General features: G+C 37.4%; 27 non-coding genes across 27 annotated transcripts; all 27 read right to left on the bottom strand.

Moving 5' to 3' along the window:
• Positions 1–2: 2 nt before the first annotated feature.
• Positions 3–121, bottom strand: LOC144846834 (5S ribosomal RNA). The gene has a single exon (XR_013613417.1). It is a non-coding gene; the product is annotated as a 5S ribosomal RNA (ribosomal RNA).
• Positions 122–704: 583 nt separating this feature from the next.
• Positions 705–823, bottom strand: LOC144846832 (5S ribosomal RNA). The gene has a single exon (XR_013613415.1). It is a non-coding gene; the product is annotated as a 5S ribosomal RNA (ribosomal RNA).
• A 582-nt stretch (positions 824–1,405) lies between these two features.
• On the bottom strand, positions 1,406–1,524 carry LOC144846157 (5S ribosomal RNA). The gene has a single exon (XR_013612784.1). It is a non-coding gene; the product is annotated as a 5S ribosomal RNA (ribosomal RNA).
• A 523-nt stretch (positions 1,525–2,047) lies between these two features.
• LOC144846155 (5S ribosomal RNA) lies at positions 2,048–2,166 on the bottom strand. Its single transcript, XR_013612782.1, has one exon. It is a non-coding gene; the product is annotated as a 5S ribosomal RNA (ribosomal RNA).
• Positions 2,167–2,284: 118 nt separating this feature from the next.
• LOC144846154 (5S ribosomal RNA) lies at positions 2,285–2,403 on the bottom strand. The gene has a single exon (XR_013612781.1). It is a non-coding gene; the product is annotated as a 5S ribosomal RNA (ribosomal RNA).
• Positions 2,404–2,641: 238 nt separating this feature from the next.
• Positions 2,642–2,760, bottom strand: LOC144846892 (5S ribosomal RNA). Its single transcript, XR_013613472.1, has one exon. It is a non-coding gene; the product is annotated as a 5S ribosomal RNA (ribosomal RNA).
• A 583-nt stretch (positions 2,761–3,343) lies between these two features.
• LOC144846881 (5S ribosomal RNA) lies at positions 3,344–3,462 on the bottom strand. The gene has a single exon (XR_013613461.1). It is a non-coding gene; the product is annotated as a 5S ribosomal RNA (ribosomal RNA).
• A 583-nt stretch (positions 3,463–4,045) lies between these two features.
• Positions 4,046–4,164, bottom strand: LOC144846831 (5S ribosomal RNA). Its single transcript, XR_013613414.1, has one exon. It is a non-coding gene; the product is annotated as a 5S ribosomal RNA (ribosomal RNA).
• Positions 4,165–4,746: 582 nt separating this feature from the next.
• On the bottom strand, positions 4,747–4,865 carry LOC144846153 (5S ribosomal RNA). Its single transcript, XR_013612780.1, has one exon. It is a non-coding gene; the product is annotated as a 5S ribosomal RNA (ribosomal RNA).
• A 118-nt stretch (positions 4,866–4,983) lies between these two features.
• Positions 4,984–5,102, bottom strand: LOC144846151 (5S ribosomal RNA). The gene has a single exon (XR_013612779.1). It is a non-coding gene; the product is annotated as a 5S ribosomal RNA (ribosomal RNA).
• Positions 5,103–5,339: 237 nt separating this feature from the next.
• On the bottom strand, positions 5,340–5,458 carry LOC144847024 (5S ribosomal RNA). Its single transcript, XR_013613599.1, has one exon. It is a non-coding gene; the product is annotated as a 5S ribosomal RNA (ribosomal RNA).
• A 581-nt stretch (positions 5,459–6,039) lies between these two features.
• On the bottom strand, positions 6,040–6,158 carry LOC144846150 (5S ribosomal RNA). The gene has a single exon (XR_013612778.1). It is a non-coding gene; the product is annotated as a 5S ribosomal RNA (ribosomal RNA).
• Positions 6,159–6,396: 238 nt separating this feature from the next.
• LOC144847023 (5S ribosomal RNA) lies at positions 6,397–6,515 on the bottom strand. The gene has a single exon (XR_013613598.1). It is a non-coding gene; the product is annotated as a 5S ribosomal RNA (ribosomal RNA).
• Positions 6,516–7,098: 583 nt separating this feature from the next.
• On the bottom strand, positions 7,099–7,217 carry LOC144846148 (5S ribosomal RNA). Its single transcript, XR_013612776.1, has one exon. It is a non-coding gene; the product is annotated as a 5S ribosomal RNA (ribosomal RNA).
• Positions 7,218–7,335: 118 nt separating this feature from the next.
• On the bottom strand, positions 7,336–7,454 carry LOC144846147 (5S ribosomal RNA). Its single transcript, XR_013612775.1, has one exon. It is a non-coding gene; the product is annotated as a 5S ribosomal RNA (ribosomal RNA).
• Positions 7,455–7,692: 238 nt separating this feature from the next.
• On the bottom strand, positions 7,693–7,811 carry LOC144846868 (5S ribosomal RNA). Its single transcript, XR_013613449.1, has one exon. It is a non-coding gene; the product is annotated as a 5S ribosomal RNA (ribosomal RNA).
• Positions 7,812–8,394: 583 nt separating this feature from the next.
• LOC144846830 (5S ribosomal RNA) lies at positions 8,395–8,513 on the bottom strand. The gene has a single exon (XR_013613413.1). It is a non-coding gene; the product is annotated as a 5S ribosomal RNA (ribosomal RNA).
• A 583-nt stretch (positions 8,514–9,096) lies between these two features.
• Positions 9,097–9,215, bottom strand: LOC144846857 (5S ribosomal RNA). The gene has a single exon (XR_013613438.1). It is a non-coding gene; the product is annotated as a 5S ribosomal RNA (ribosomal RNA).
• Positions 9,216–9,798: 583 nt separating this feature from the next.
• On the bottom strand, positions 9,799–9,917 carry LOC144846829 (5S ribosomal RNA). Its single transcript, XR_013613412.1, has one exon. It is a non-coding gene; the product is annotated as a 5S ribosomal RNA (ribosomal RNA).
• A 582-nt stretch (positions 9,918–10,499) lies between these two features.
• On the bottom strand, positions 10,500–10,618 carry LOC144846146 (5S ribosomal RNA). The gene has a single exon (XR_013612774.1). It is a non-coding gene; the product is annotated as a 5S ribosomal RNA (ribosomal RNA).
• Positions 10,619–10,736: 118 nt separating this feature from the next.
• On the bottom strand, positions 10,737–10,855 carry LOC144846145 (5S ribosomal RNA). The gene has a single exon (XR_013612773.1). It is a non-coding gene; the product is annotated as a 5S ribosomal RNA (ribosomal RNA).
• Positions 10,856–11,092: 237 nt separating this feature from the next.
• LOC144847022 (5S ribosomal RNA) lies at positions 11,093–11,211 on the bottom strand. The gene has a single exon (XR_013613597.1). It is a non-coding gene; the product is annotated as a 5S ribosomal RNA (ribosomal RNA).
• A 581-nt stretch (positions 11,212–11,792) lies between these two features.
• Positions 11,793–11,911, bottom strand: LOC144846144 (5S ribosomal RNA). The gene has a single exon (XR_013612772.1). It is a non-coding gene; the product is annotated as a 5S ribosomal RNA (ribosomal RNA).
• Positions 11,912–12,149: 238 nt separating this feature from the next.
• LOC144847021 (5S ribosomal RNA) lies at positions 12,150–12,268 on the bottom strand. The gene has a single exon (XR_013613596.1). It is a non-coding gene; the product is annotated as a 5S ribosomal RNA (ribosomal RNA).
• Positions 12,269–12,851: 583 nt separating this feature from the next.
• Positions 12,852–12,970, bottom strand: LOC144846143 (5S ribosomal RNA). The gene has a single exon (XR_013612771.1). It is a non-coding gene; the product is annotated as a 5S ribosomal RNA (ribosomal RNA).
• Positions 12,971–13,088: 118 nt separating this feature from the next.
• On the bottom strand, positions 13,089–13,207 carry LOC144846142 (5S ribosomal RNA). The gene has a single exon (XR_013612770.1). It is a non-coding gene; the product is annotated as a 5S ribosomal RNA (ribosomal RNA).
• A 238-nt stretch (positions 13,208–13,445) lies between these two features.
• Positions 13,446–13,564, bottom strand: LOC144846845 (5S ribosomal RNA). Its single transcript, XR_013613427.1, has one exon. It is a non-coding gene; the product is annotated as a 5S ribosomal RNA (ribosomal RNA).
• Positions 13,565–14,043: the final 479 nt, after the last annotated feature.

The following is a 14,043-nucleotide window of genomic DNA, read 5'->3' as shown; positions in this document are numbered from 1 at the left end:
TAGGTCTACGACACCAGGTATTCCCAGGCGGTCTCCCATCCAAGTACTAACCAGGCCCGACGTTGTTTAACTGCGGTGATCGGACGAGAACCGGTGTTGTCAACGTGGTATGGTCGTAGACATTCGGTTACTGAGTTGGGCGTTTTTTAATTAATAAAAAGACAATATAAAAGAAACAATAACACTGTACAAAGAAGCATAACACAATAGCGGCATGTACAAACGCTTCAGGCCGCTTTGTTGCTAAGAAGCAAACGCGCACACAAGTGGACGCCCGCGTAGTACAGTGACGTTTGTACGGTCACCACAGCAGCAACATACAACAACAAACATGTCTTTGAACAACAACTTGTTTAACTTCAATGATCGGACGAGAACCGTTGTTTTCAAGGCAGTTTAGTTGAAAAACTTTCGATTAACTTCGGTTACAGTTTGAATTTATTTACTTATACTATCATCAACAGTATAAACACATTTTGTCAAAATCTAAACATTTAAAAAAGACTATATTTTAGGATTATTAAAAAGATAAACACAGGTGTACGACACCAGATATTCCCAGGCAACCTGGTACGGTTGTAGACATTCGGTTACTTGCGGTTCAAGATTATACCTTAGATAGATCTTATAGTTACTGTCATAAAAACATAATTGAAAGGTAAAATAAACTTTGTTTAGTATAATTTAAAAAAAAGTTAAATATAGGTCTACGACACCAGGTATTCCCAGGCGGTCTCCCATCCAAGTACTAACCAGGCCCGACGTTGTTTAACTGCGGTGATCGGACGAGAACCGGTGTTGTCAACGTGGTATGGTCGTAGACATTCGGTTACTGAGTTGGGCGTTTTTTAATTAATAAAAAGACAATATAAAAGAAACAATAACACTGTACAAAGAAGCATAACACAATAGCGGCATGTACAAACGCTTCAGGCCGCTTTGTTGCTAAGAAGCAAACGCGCACACAAGTGGACGCCCGCGTAGTACAGTGACGTTTGTACGGTCACCACAGCAGCAACATACAACAACAAACATGTCTTTGAACAACAACTTGTTTAACTTCAATGATCGGACGAGAACCGTTGTTTTCAAGGCAGTTTAGTTGAAAAACTTTCGATTAACTTCGGTTACAGTTTGAATTTATTTACTTATACTATCATCAACAGTATAAACACATTTGTCAAAATCTAAACATTTAAAAAAGACTATATTTTAGGATTATTAAAAAGATAAACACAGGTGTACGACACCAGATATTCCCAGGCAACCTGGTACGGTTGTAGACATTCGGTTACTTGCGGTTCAAGATTATACCTTAGATAGATCTTATAGTTACTGTCATAAAAACATAATTGAAAGGTAAAATAAACTTTGTTTAGTATAATTTTAAAAAAAGTTAAACATAGGTCTACGACACCAGGTATTCCCAGGCGGTCTCCCATCCAAGTACTAACCAGGCCCGACGTTGTTTAACTGCGGTGATCGGACGAGAACCGGTGTTTTCAACGTGGTATGGTTGTAGACATTCGGTTACTTGCGGTTCAAGATTATACCTTAGATAGATCTTATTGTTACTGTCATAAAAACATAATTGAAAGGTAAAACAAATTTTGTTTAGTATAATTTAAAAAAGTTAAACATAGGTCTACGACACCAGGTATTCCCAGGCGGTCTCCCATCCAAGTACTAACCAGTACTAACTTCAATGATCGGACGAGAACCGTTGTTTTCAAGGCAGTTTAGTTGAAAAACTTTCGATTAACTTCGGTTACAGTTTGAATTTATTTACTTATACTATCATCAACAGTATAAACACATTTTGTCAAAATCTAAACATTTAAAAAAGACTATATTTTAGGATTATTAAAAAGATAAACACAGGTGTACGACACCAGATATTCCCAGGCAACCTGGTACGGTTGTAGACATTCGGTTACTTGCGGTTCAAGATTATACCTTAGATAGATCTTATAGTTACTGTCATAAAATCATAATTGAAAGGTAAAATAAACTTTGTTTAGTATAATTTAAAAAAAAGTTAAACATAGGTCTACGACACCAGGTATTCCCAGGCGGTCTCCCATCCAAGTACTAACCAGGCCCGACGTTGTTTAACTGCGGTGATCGGACGAGAACCGGTGTTTTCAACGTGGTATGGTTGTAGACATTCGGTTACTTGCGGTTCAAGATTATACCTCAGATAGATCTTATTGTTACTGTCATAAAAACATAATTGAAAGGTAAAACAAATTTTGTTTAGTATAATTTAAAAAAGTTAAACATAGGTCTACGACACCAGGTATTCCCAGGCGGTCTCCCATCCAAGTACTAACCAGGCCCGACGTTGTTTAACTGCGGTGATCGGACGAGAACCGGTGTTTTCAACGTGGTATGGTTGTAGACATTCGCTAACTTGCGGTTCAAGATTATAGAGATCTTATAGTCACTGTCTTAATCTCTACAAACACATATATCCTATAACCTAATACTTTTGGAATTTATTATAGAACATTTTCTAGGATTCAAATTAGCAGCTGCTGAAACCATGACTTTGGTATTTGCACACACTTCTGTTCAAGAAACACATAATTGAAAGGTAAAATAAACTTTGTTTAGTATAATTTAAAAAAAGTTAAACATAGGTCTACGACACCAGGTATTCCCAGGCGGTCTCCCATCCAAGTACTAACCAGGCCCGACGTTGTTTAACTGCGGTGATCGGACGAGAACCGGTGTTTTCAACGTGGTATGGTCGTAGACATTCGGTTACTGAGTTGGGCGTTTTTTAATTAATAAAAAGACAATATAAAAGAAACAATAACACTGTACAAAGAAGCATAACACAATAGCGGCATGTACAAAAGCTTCAGGCCGCTTTGTTGCTAAGAAGCAAACGCGCACACAAGTGGACGCCCGCGTAGTACAGTGACGTTTGTACGGTCACCACAGCAGCAACATACAACAACAAACATGTCTTTGAACAACAACTTGTTTAACTTCAATGATCGGACGAGAACCGTTGTTTTCAAGGCAGTTTAGTTGAAAAACTTTCGATTAACTTCGGTTACAGTTTGAATTTATTTACTTATACTATCATCAACAGTATAAACACATTTTGTCAAAATCTAAACATTTAAAAAAGACTATATTTTAGGATTATTAAAAAGATAAACACAGGTGTACGACACCAGATATTCCCAGGCAACCTGGTACGGTTGTAGACATTCGGTTACTTGCGGTTCAAGATTATACCTTAGATAGATCTTATAGTTACTGTCATAAAAACATAATTGAAAGGTAAAATAAACTTTGTTTAGTATAATTTTAAAAAAAGTTAAACATAGGTCTACGACACCAGGTATTCCCAGGCGGTCTCCCATCCAAGTACTAACCAGGCCCGACGTTGTTTAACTGCGGTGATCGGACGAGAACCGGTGTTTTCAACGTGGTATGGTCGTAGACATTCGGTTACTGAGTTGGGCGTTTTTTAATTAATAAAAAGACAATATAAAAGAAACAATAACACTGTACAAAGAAGCATAACACAATAGCGGCATGTACAAAAGCTTCAGGCCGCTTTGTTGCTAAGAAGCAAACGCGCACACAAGTGGACGCCCGCGTAGTACAGTGACGTTTGTACGGTCACCACAGCAGCAACATACAACAACAAACATGTCTTTGAACAACAACTTGTTTAACTTCAATGATCGGACGAGAACCGTTGTTTTCAAGGCAGTTTAGTTGAAAAACTTTCGATTAACTTCGGTTACAGTTTGAATTTATTTACTTATACTATCATCAACAGTATAAACACATTTTGTCAAAATCTAAACATTTAAAAAAGACTATATTTTAGGATTATTAAAAAGATAAACACAGGTGTACGACACCAGATATTCCCAGGCAACCTGGTACGGTTGTAGACATTCGGTTACTTGCGGTTCAAGATTATACCTTAGATAGATCTTATAGTTACTGTCATAAAAACATAATTGAAAGGTAAAATAAACTTTGTTTAGTATAATTTTAAAAAAAGTTAAACATAGGTCTACGACACCAGGTATTCCCAGGCGGTCTCCCATCCAAGTACTAACCAGGCCCGACGTTGTTTAACTGCGGTGATCGGACGAGAACCGGTGTTGTCAACGTGGTATGGTCGTAGACATTCGGTTACTGAGTTGGGCGTTTTTTAATTAATAAAAAGACAATATAAAAGAAACAATAACACTGTACAAAGAAGCATAACACAATAGCGGCATGTACAAACGCTTCAGGCCGCTTTGTTGCTAAGAAGCAAACGCGCAAACAAGTGGACGCCCGCGTAGTACAGTGACGTTTGTACGGTCACCACAGCAGCAACATACAACAACAAACATGTCTTTGAACAACAACTTGTTTAACTTCAATGATCGGACGAGAACCGTTGTTTTCAAGGCAGTTTAGTTGAAAAACTTTCGATTAACTTCGGTTACAGTTTGAATTTATTTACTTATACTATCATCAACAGTATAAACACATTTGTCAAAATCTAAACATTTAAAAAAGACTATATTTTAGGATTATTAAAAAGATAAACACAGGTGTACGACACCAGATATTCCCAGGCAACCTGGTACGGTTGTAGACATTCGGTTACTTGCGGTTCAAGATTATACCTTAGATAGATCTTATAGTTACTGTCATAAAAACATAATTGAAAGGTAAAATAAACTTTGTTTAGTATAATTTAAAAAAAAGTTAAACATAGGTCTACGACACCAGGTATTCCCAGGCGGTCTCCCATCCAAGTACTAACCAGGCCCGACGTTGTTTAACTGCGGTGATCGGACGAGAACCGGTGTTTTCAACGTGGTATGGTTGTAGACATTCGGTTACTTGCGGTTCAAGATTATACCTTAGATAGATCTTATTGTTACTGTCATAAAAACATAATTGAAAGGTAAAACAAATTTTGTTTAGTATAATTTAAAAAAGTTAAACATAGGTCTACGACACCAGGTATTCCCAGGCGGTCTCCCATCCAAGTACTAACCAGGCCCGACGTTGTTTAACTGCGGTGATCGGACGAGAACCGGTGTTTTCAACGTGGTATGGTTGTAGACATTCGTTAACTTGCGGTTCAAGATTATAGAGATCTTATAGTTACTGTCTTAATCTCTACAAACACATATATCCTATAACCTAATACCTTTGGAATTTATTATAGAACATTTTCTAGGATTCAAATTAGCAGCTGCTGAAACCATGACTTTGGTATTTGCACACACTTCTGTTCAAGAAACACATATTGAAAGGTAAAATAAACTTTGTTTAGTATAATTTAAAAAAAGTTAAACATAAGTCTACGACACCAGGTATTCCCAGGCGGTCTCCCATCCAAGTACTAACCAGGCCCGACGTTGTTTAACTGCGGTGATCGGACGAGAACCGGTGTTGTCAACGTGGTATGGTCGTAGACATTCGGTTACTGAGTTGGGCGTTTTTTAATTAATAAAAAGACAATATAAAAGAAACAATAACACTGTACAAAGAAGCATAACACAATAGCGGCATGTACAAAAGCTTCAGGCCGCTTTGTTGCTAAGAAGCAAACGCGCACACAAGTGGACGCCCGCGTAGTACAGTGACGTTTGTACGGTCACCACAGCAGCAACATACAACAACAAACATGTCTTTGAACAACAACTTGTTTAACTTCAATGATCGGACGAGAACCGTTGTTTTCAAGGCAGTTTAGTTGAAAAACTTTCGATTCACTTCGGTTACAGTTTGAATTTATTTACTTATACTATCATCAACAGTATAAACACATTTTGTCAAAATCTAAACATTTAAAAAAGACTATATTTTAGGATTATTAAAAAGATAAACACAGGTGTACGACACCAGATATTCCCAGGCAACCTGGTACGGTTGTAGACATTCGGTTACTTGCGGTTCAAGATTATACCTTAGATAGATCTTATTGTTACTGTCATAAAAACATAATTGAAAGGTAAAACAAATTTTGTTTAGTATAATTTAAAAAAGTTAAACATAGGTCTACGACACCAGGTATTCCCAGGCGGTCTCCCATCCAAGTACTAACCAGGCCCGACGTTGTTTAACTGCGGTGATCGGACGAGAACCGGTGTTTTCAACGTGGTATGGTTGTAGACATTCGTTAACTTGCGGTTCAAGATTATAGAGATCTTATAGTTACTGTCTTAATCTCTACAAACACATATATCCTATAACCTAATACCTTTGGAATTTATTATAGAACATTTTCTAGGATTCAAATTAGCAGCTGCTGAAACCATGACTTTGGTATTTGCACACACTTCTGTTCAAGAAACACATAATTGAAAGGTAAAATAAACTTTGTTTAGTATAATTTAAAAAAAGTTAAACATAAGTCTACGACACCAGGTATTCCCAGGCGGTCTCCCATCCAAGTACTAACCAGGCCCGACGTTGTTTAACTGCGGTGATCGGACGAGAACCGGTGTTGTCAACGTGGTATGGTCGTAGACATTCGGTTACTGAGTTGGGCGTTTTTTAATTAATAAAAAGACAATATAAAAGAAACAATAACACTGTACAAAGAAGCATAACACAATAGCGGCATGTACAAAAGCTTCAGGCCGCTTTGTTGCTAAGAAGCAAACGCGCACACAAGTGGACGCCCGCGTAGTACAGTGACGTTTGTACCGTCACCACAGCAGCAACATACAACAACAAACATGTCTTTGAACAACAACTTGTTTAACTTCAATGATCGGACGAGAACCGTTGTTTTCAAGGCAGTTTAGTTGAAAAACTTTCGATTAACTTCGGTTACAGTTTGAATTTATTTACTTATACTATCATCAACAGTATAAACACATTTTGTCAAAATCTAAACATTTAAAAAAGACTATATTTTAGGATTATTAAAAAGATAAACACAGGTGTACGACACCAGATATTCCCAGGCAACCTGGTACGGTTGTAGACATTCGGTTACTTGCGGTTCAAGATTATACCTTAGATAGATCTTATAGTTACTGTCATAAAAACATAATTGAAAGGTAAAATAAACTTTGTTTAGTATAATTTAAAAAAAAGTTAAACATAGGTCTACGACACCAGGTATTCCCAGGCGGTCTCCCATCCAAGTACTAACCAGGCCCGACGTTGTTTAACTGCGGTGATCGGACGAGAACCGGTGTTTTCAACGTGGTATGGTTGTAGACATTCGGTTACTTGCGGTTCAAGATTATACCTCAGATAGATCTTATTGTTACTGTCATAAAAACATAATTGAAAGGTAAAACAAATTTTGTTTAGTATAATTTAAAAAAGTTAAACATAGGTCTACGACACCAGGTATTCCCAGGCGGTCTCCCATCCAAGTACTAACCAGGCCCGACGTTGTTTAACTGCGGTGATCGGACGAGAACCGGTGTTTTCAACGTGGTATGGTTGTAGACATTCGCTAACTTGCGGTTCAAGATTATAGAGATCTTATAGTCACTGTCTTAATCTCTACAAACACATATATCCTATAACCTAATACTTTTGGAATTTATTATAGAACATTTTCTAGGATTCAAATTAGCAGCTGCTGAAACCATGACTTTGGTATTTGCACACACTTCTGTTCAAGAAACACATAATTGAAAGGTAAAATAAACTTTGTTTAGTATAATTTAAAAAAAGTTAAACATAGGTCTACGACACCAGGTATTCCCAGGCGGTCTCCCATCCAAGTACTAACCAGGCCCGACGTTGTTTAACTGCGGTGATCGGACGAGAACCGGTGTTTTCAACGTGGTATGGTCGTAGACATTCGGTTACTGAGTTGGGCGTTTTTTAATTAATAAAAAGACAATATAAAAGAAACAATAACACTGTACAAAGAAGCATAACACAATAGCGGCATGTACAAAAGCTTCAGGCCGCTTTGTTGCTAAGAAGCAAACGCGCACACAAGTGGACGCCCGCGTAGTACAGTGACGTTTGTACGGTCACCACAGCAGCAACATACAACAACAAACATGTCTTTGAACAACAACTTGTTTAACTTCAATGATCGGACGAGAACCGTTGTTTTCAAGGCAGTTTAGTTGAAAAACTTTCGATTAACTTCGGTTACAGTTTGAATTTATTTACTTATACTATCATCAACAGTATAAACACATTTTGTCAAAATCTAAACATTTAAAAAAGACTATATTTTAGGATTATTAAAAAGATAAACACAGGTGTACGACACCAGATATTCCCAGGCAACCTGGTACGGTTGTAGACATTCGGTTACTTGCGGTTCAAGATTATACCTTAGATAGATCTTATAGTTACTGTCATAAAAACATAATTGAAAGGTAAAATAAACTTTGTTTAGTATAATTTAAAAAAAAGTTAAACATAGGTCTACGACACCAGGTATTCCCAGGCGGTCTCCCATCCAAGTACTAACCAGGCCCGACGTTGTTTAACTGCGGTGATCGGACGAGAACCGGTGTTGTCAACGTGGTATGGTCGTAGACATTCGGTTACTGAGTTGGGCGTTTTTTAATTAATAAAAAGACAATATAAAAGAAACAATAACACTGTACAAAGAAGCATAACACAATAGCGGCATGTACAAACGCTTCAGGCCGCTTTGTTGCTAAGAAGCAAACGCGCAAACAAGTGGACGCCCGCGTAGTACAGTGACGTTTGTACGGTCACCACAGCAGCAACATACAACAACAAACATGTCTTTGAACAACAACTTGTTTAACTTCAATGATCGGACGAGAACCGTTGTTTTCAAGGCAGTTTAGTTGAAAAACTTTCGATTAACTTCGGTTACAGTTTGAATTTATTTACTTATACTATCATCAACAGTATAAACACATTTTGTCAAAATCTAAACATTTAAAAAAGACTATATTTTAGGATTATTAAAAAGATAAACACAGGTGTACGACACCAGATATTCCCAGGCAACCTGGTACGGTTGTAGACATTCGGTTACTTGCGGTTCAAGATTATACCTTAGATAGATCTTATAGTTACTGTCATAAAAACATAATTGAAAGGTAAAATAAACTTTGTTTAGTATAATTTTAAAAAAAGTTAAACATAGGTCTACGACACCAGGTATTCCCAGGCGGTCTCCCATCCAAGTACTAACCAGGCCCGACGTTGTTTAACTGCGGTGATCGGACGAGAACCGGTGTTTTCAACGTGGTATGGTCGTAGACATTCGGTTACTGAGTTGGGCGTTTTTTAATTAATAAAAAGACAATATAAAAGAAACAATAACACTGTACAAAGAAGCATAACACAATAGCGGCATGTACAAAAGCTTCAGGCCGCTTTGTTGCTAAGAAGCAAACGCGCACACAAGTGGACGCCCGCGTAGTACAGTGACGTTTGTACGGTCACCACAGCAGCAACATACAACAACAAACATGTCTTTGAACAACAACTTGTTTAACTTCAATGATCGGACGAGAACCGTTGTTTTCAAGGCAGTTTAGTTGAAAAACTTTCGATTAACTTCGGTTACAGTTTGAATTTATTTACTTATACTATCATCAACAGTATAAACACATTTTGTCAAAATCTAAACATTTAAAAAAGACTATATTTTAGGATTATTAAAAAGATAAACACAGGTGTACGACACCAGATATTCCCAGGCAACCTGGTACGGTTGTAGACATTCGGTTACTTGCGGTTCAAGATTATACCTTAGATAGATCTTATAGTTACTGTCATAAAAACATAATTGAAAGGTAAAATAAACTTTGTTTAGTATAATTTTAAAAAAAGTTAAACATAGGTCTACGACACCAGGTATTCCCAGGCGGTCTCCCATCCAAGTACTAACCAGGCCCGACGTTGTTTAACTGCGGTGATCGGACGAGAACCGGTGTTGTCAACGTGGTATGGTCGTAGACATTCGGTTACTGAGTTGGGCGTTTTTTAATTAATAAAAAGACAATATAAAAGAAACAATAACACTGTACAAAGAAGCATAACACAATAGCGGCATGTACAAACGCTTCAGGCCGCTTTGTTGCTAAGAAGCAAACGCGCAAACAAGTGGACGCCCGCGTAGTACAGTGACGTTTGTACGGTCACCACAGCAGCAACATACAACAACAAACATGTCTTTGAACAACAACTTGTTTAACTTCAATGATCGGACGAGAACCGTTGTTTTCAAGGCAGTTTAGTTGAAAAACTTTCGATTAACTTCGGTTACAGTTTGAATTTATTTACTTATACTATCATCAACAGTATAAACACATTTGTCAAAATCTAAACATTTAAAAAAGACTATATTTTAGGATTATTAAAAAGATAAACACAGGTGTACGACACCAGATATTCCCAGGCAACCTGGTACGGTTGTAGACATTCGGTTACTTGCGGTTCAAGATTATACCTTAGATAGATCTTATAGTTACTGTCATAAAAACATAATTGAAAGGTAAAATAAACTTTGTTTAGTATAATTTAAAAAAAAGTTAAACATAGGTCTACGACACCAGGTATTCCCAGGCGGTCTCCCATCCAAGTACTAACCAGGCCCGACGTTGTTTAACTGCGGTGATCGGACGAGAACCGGTGTTTTCAACGTGGTATGGTTGTAGACATTCGGTTACTTGCGGTTCAAGATTATACCTTAGATAGATCTTATTGTTACTGTCATAAAAACATAATTGAAAGGTAAAACAAATTTTGTTTAGTATAATTTAAAAAAGTTAAACATAGGTCTACGACACCAGGTATTCCCAGGCGGTCTCCCATCCAAGTACTAACCAGGCCCGACGTTGTTTAACTGCGGTGATCGGACGAGAACCGGTGTTTTCAACGTGGTATGGTTGTAGACATTCGTTAACTTGCGGTTCAAGATTATAGAGATCTTATAGTTACTGTCTTAATCTCTACAAACACATATATCCTATAACCTAATACCTTTGGAATTTATTATAGAACATTTTCTAGGATTCAAATTAGCAGCTGCTGAAACCATGACTTTGGTATTTGCACACACTTCTGTTCAAGAAACACATATTGAAAGGTAAAATAAACTTTGTTTAGTATAATTTAAAAAAAGTTAAACATAAGTCTACGACACCAGGTATTCCCAGGCGGTCTCCCATCCAAGTACTAACCAGGCCCGACGTTGTTTAACTGCGGTGATCGGACGAGAACCGGTGTTGTCAACGTGGTATGGTCGTAGACATTCGGTTACTGAGTTGGGCGTTTTTTAATTAATAAAAAGACAATATAAAAGAAACAATAACACTGTACAAAGAAGCATAACACAATAGCGGCATGTACAAAAGCTTCAGGCCGCTTTGTTGCTAAGAAGCAAACGCGCACACAAGTGGACGCCCGCGTAGTACAGTGACGTTTGTACGGTCACCACAGCAGCAACATACAACAACAAACATGTCTTTGAACAACAACTTGTTTAACTTCAATGATCGGACGAGAACCGTTGTTTTCAAGGCAGTTTAGTTGAAAAACTTTCGATTCACTTCGGTTACAGTTTGAATTTATTTACTTATACTATCATCAACAGTATAAACACATTTTGTCAAAATCTAAACATTTAAAAAAGACTATATTTTAGGATTATTAAAAAGATAAACACAGGTGTACGACACCAGATATTCCCAGGCAACCTGGTACGGTTGTAGACATTCGGTTACTTGCGGTTCAAGATTATACCTTAGATAGATCTTATTGTTACTGTCATAAAAACATAATTGAAAGGTAAAACAAATTTTGTTTAGTATAATTTAAAAAAGTTAAACATAGGTCTACGACACCAGGTATTCCCAGGCGGTCTCCCATCCAAGTACTAACCAGGCCCGACGTTGTTTAACTGCGGTGATCGGACGAGAACCGGTGTTTTCAACGTGGTATGGTTGTAGACATTCGTTAACTTGCGGTTCAAGATTATAGAGATCTTATAGTTACTGTCTTAATCTCTACAAACACATATATCCTATAACCTAATACCTTTGGAATTTATTATAGAACATTTTCTAGGATTCAAATTAGCAGCTGCTGAAACCATGACTTTGGTATTTGCACACACTTCTGTTCAAGAAACACATAATTGAAAGGTAAAATAAACTTTGTTTAGTATAATTTAAAAAAAGTTAAACATAAGTCTACGACACCAGGTATTCCCAGGCGGTCTCCCATCCAAGTACTAACCAGGCCCGACGTTGTTTAACTGCGGTGATCGGACGAGAACCGGTGTTGTCAACGTGGTATGGTCGTAGACATTCGGTTACTGAGTTGGGCGTTTTTTAATTAATAAAAAGACAATATAAAAGAAACAATAACACTGTACAAAGAAGCATAACACAATAGCGGCATGTACAAAAGCTTCAGGCCGCTTTGTTGCTAAGAAGCAAACGCGCACACAAGTGGACGCCCGCGTAGTACAGTGACGTTTGTACCGTCACCACAGCAGCAACATACAACAACAAACATGTCTTTGAACAACAACTTGTTTAACTTCAATGATCGGACGAGAACCGTTGTTTTCAAGGCAGTTTAGTTGAAAAACTTTCGATTAACTTCGGTTACAGTTTGAATTTATTTACTTATACTATCATCAACAGTATAAACACATTTTGTCAAAATCTAAACATTTAAAAAAGACTATATTTTAGGATTATTAAAAAGATAAACACAGGTGTACGACACCAGATATTCCCAGGCAACCTGGTACGGTTGTAGACATTCGGTTACTTGCGGTTCAAGATTATACCTTAGATAGATCTTATAGTTACTGTCATAAAAACATAATTGAAAGGTAAAATAAACTTTGTTTAGTATAATTTAAAAAAAAGTTAAACATAGGTCTACGACACCAGGTATTCCCAGGCGGTCTCCCATCCAAGTACTAACCAGGCCCGACGTTGTTTAACTGCGGTGATCGGACGAGAACCGGTGTTTTCAACGTGGTATGGTTGTAGACATTCGGTTACTTGCGGTTCAAGATTATACCTCAGATAGATCTTATTGTTACTGTCATAAAAACATAATTGAAAGGTAAAACAAATTTTGTTTAGTATAATTTAAAAAAGTTAAACATAGGTCTACGACACCAGGTATTCCCAGGCGGTCTCCCATCCAAGTACTAACCAGGCCCGACGTTGTTTAACTGCGGTGATCGGACGAGAACCGGTGTTTTCAACGTGGTATGGTTGTAGACATTCGCTAACTTGCGGTTCAAGATTATAGAGATCTTATAGTCACTGTCTTAATCTCTACAAACACATATATCCTATAACCTAATACTTTTGGAATTTATTATAGAACATTTTCTAGGATTCAAATTAGCAGCTGCTGAAACCATGACTTTGGTATTTGCACACACTTCTGTTCAAGAAACACATAATTGAAAGGTAAAATAAACTTTGTTTAGTATAATTTAAAAAAAGTTAAACATAGGTCTACGACACCAGGTATTCCCAGGCGGTCTCCCATCCAAGTACTAACCAGGCCCGACGTTGTTTAACTGCGGTGATCGGACGAGAACCGGTGTTTTCAACGTGGTATGGTCGTAGACATTCGGTTACTGAGTTGGGCGTTTTTTAATTAATAAAAAGACAATATAAAAGAAACAATAACACTGTACAAAGAAGCATAACACAATAGCGGCATGTACAAAAGCTTCAGGCCGCTTTGTTGCTAAGAAGCAAACGCGCACACAAGTGGACGCCCGCGTAGTACAGTGACGTTTGTACGGTCACCACAGCAGCAACATACAACAACAAACATGTCTTTGAACAACAACTTGTTTAACTTCAATGATCGGACGAGAACCGTTGTTTTCAAGGCAGTTTAGTTGAAAAACTTTCGATTAACTTCGGTTACAGTTTGAATTTATTTACTTATACTATCATCAACAGTATAAACACATTTTGTCAAAATCTAAACATTTAAAAAAGACTATATTTTAGGATTATTAAAAAGATAAACACAGGTGTACGACACCAGATATTCCCAGGCAACCTGGTACGGTTGTAGACATTCGGTTACTTGCGG

This window comes from Antedon bifida, chromosome 6, assembly GCF_963402885.1.
Source record: "Antedon bifida chromosome 6, ecAntBifi1.1, whole genome shotgun sequence".
Taxonomy (NCBI): Eukaryota; Metazoa; Echinodermata; class Crinoidea; order Comatulida; family Antedonidae; genus Antedon; species Antedon bifida.
This window is presented reverse-complemented; position numbering and strand designations above follow the sequence as displayed.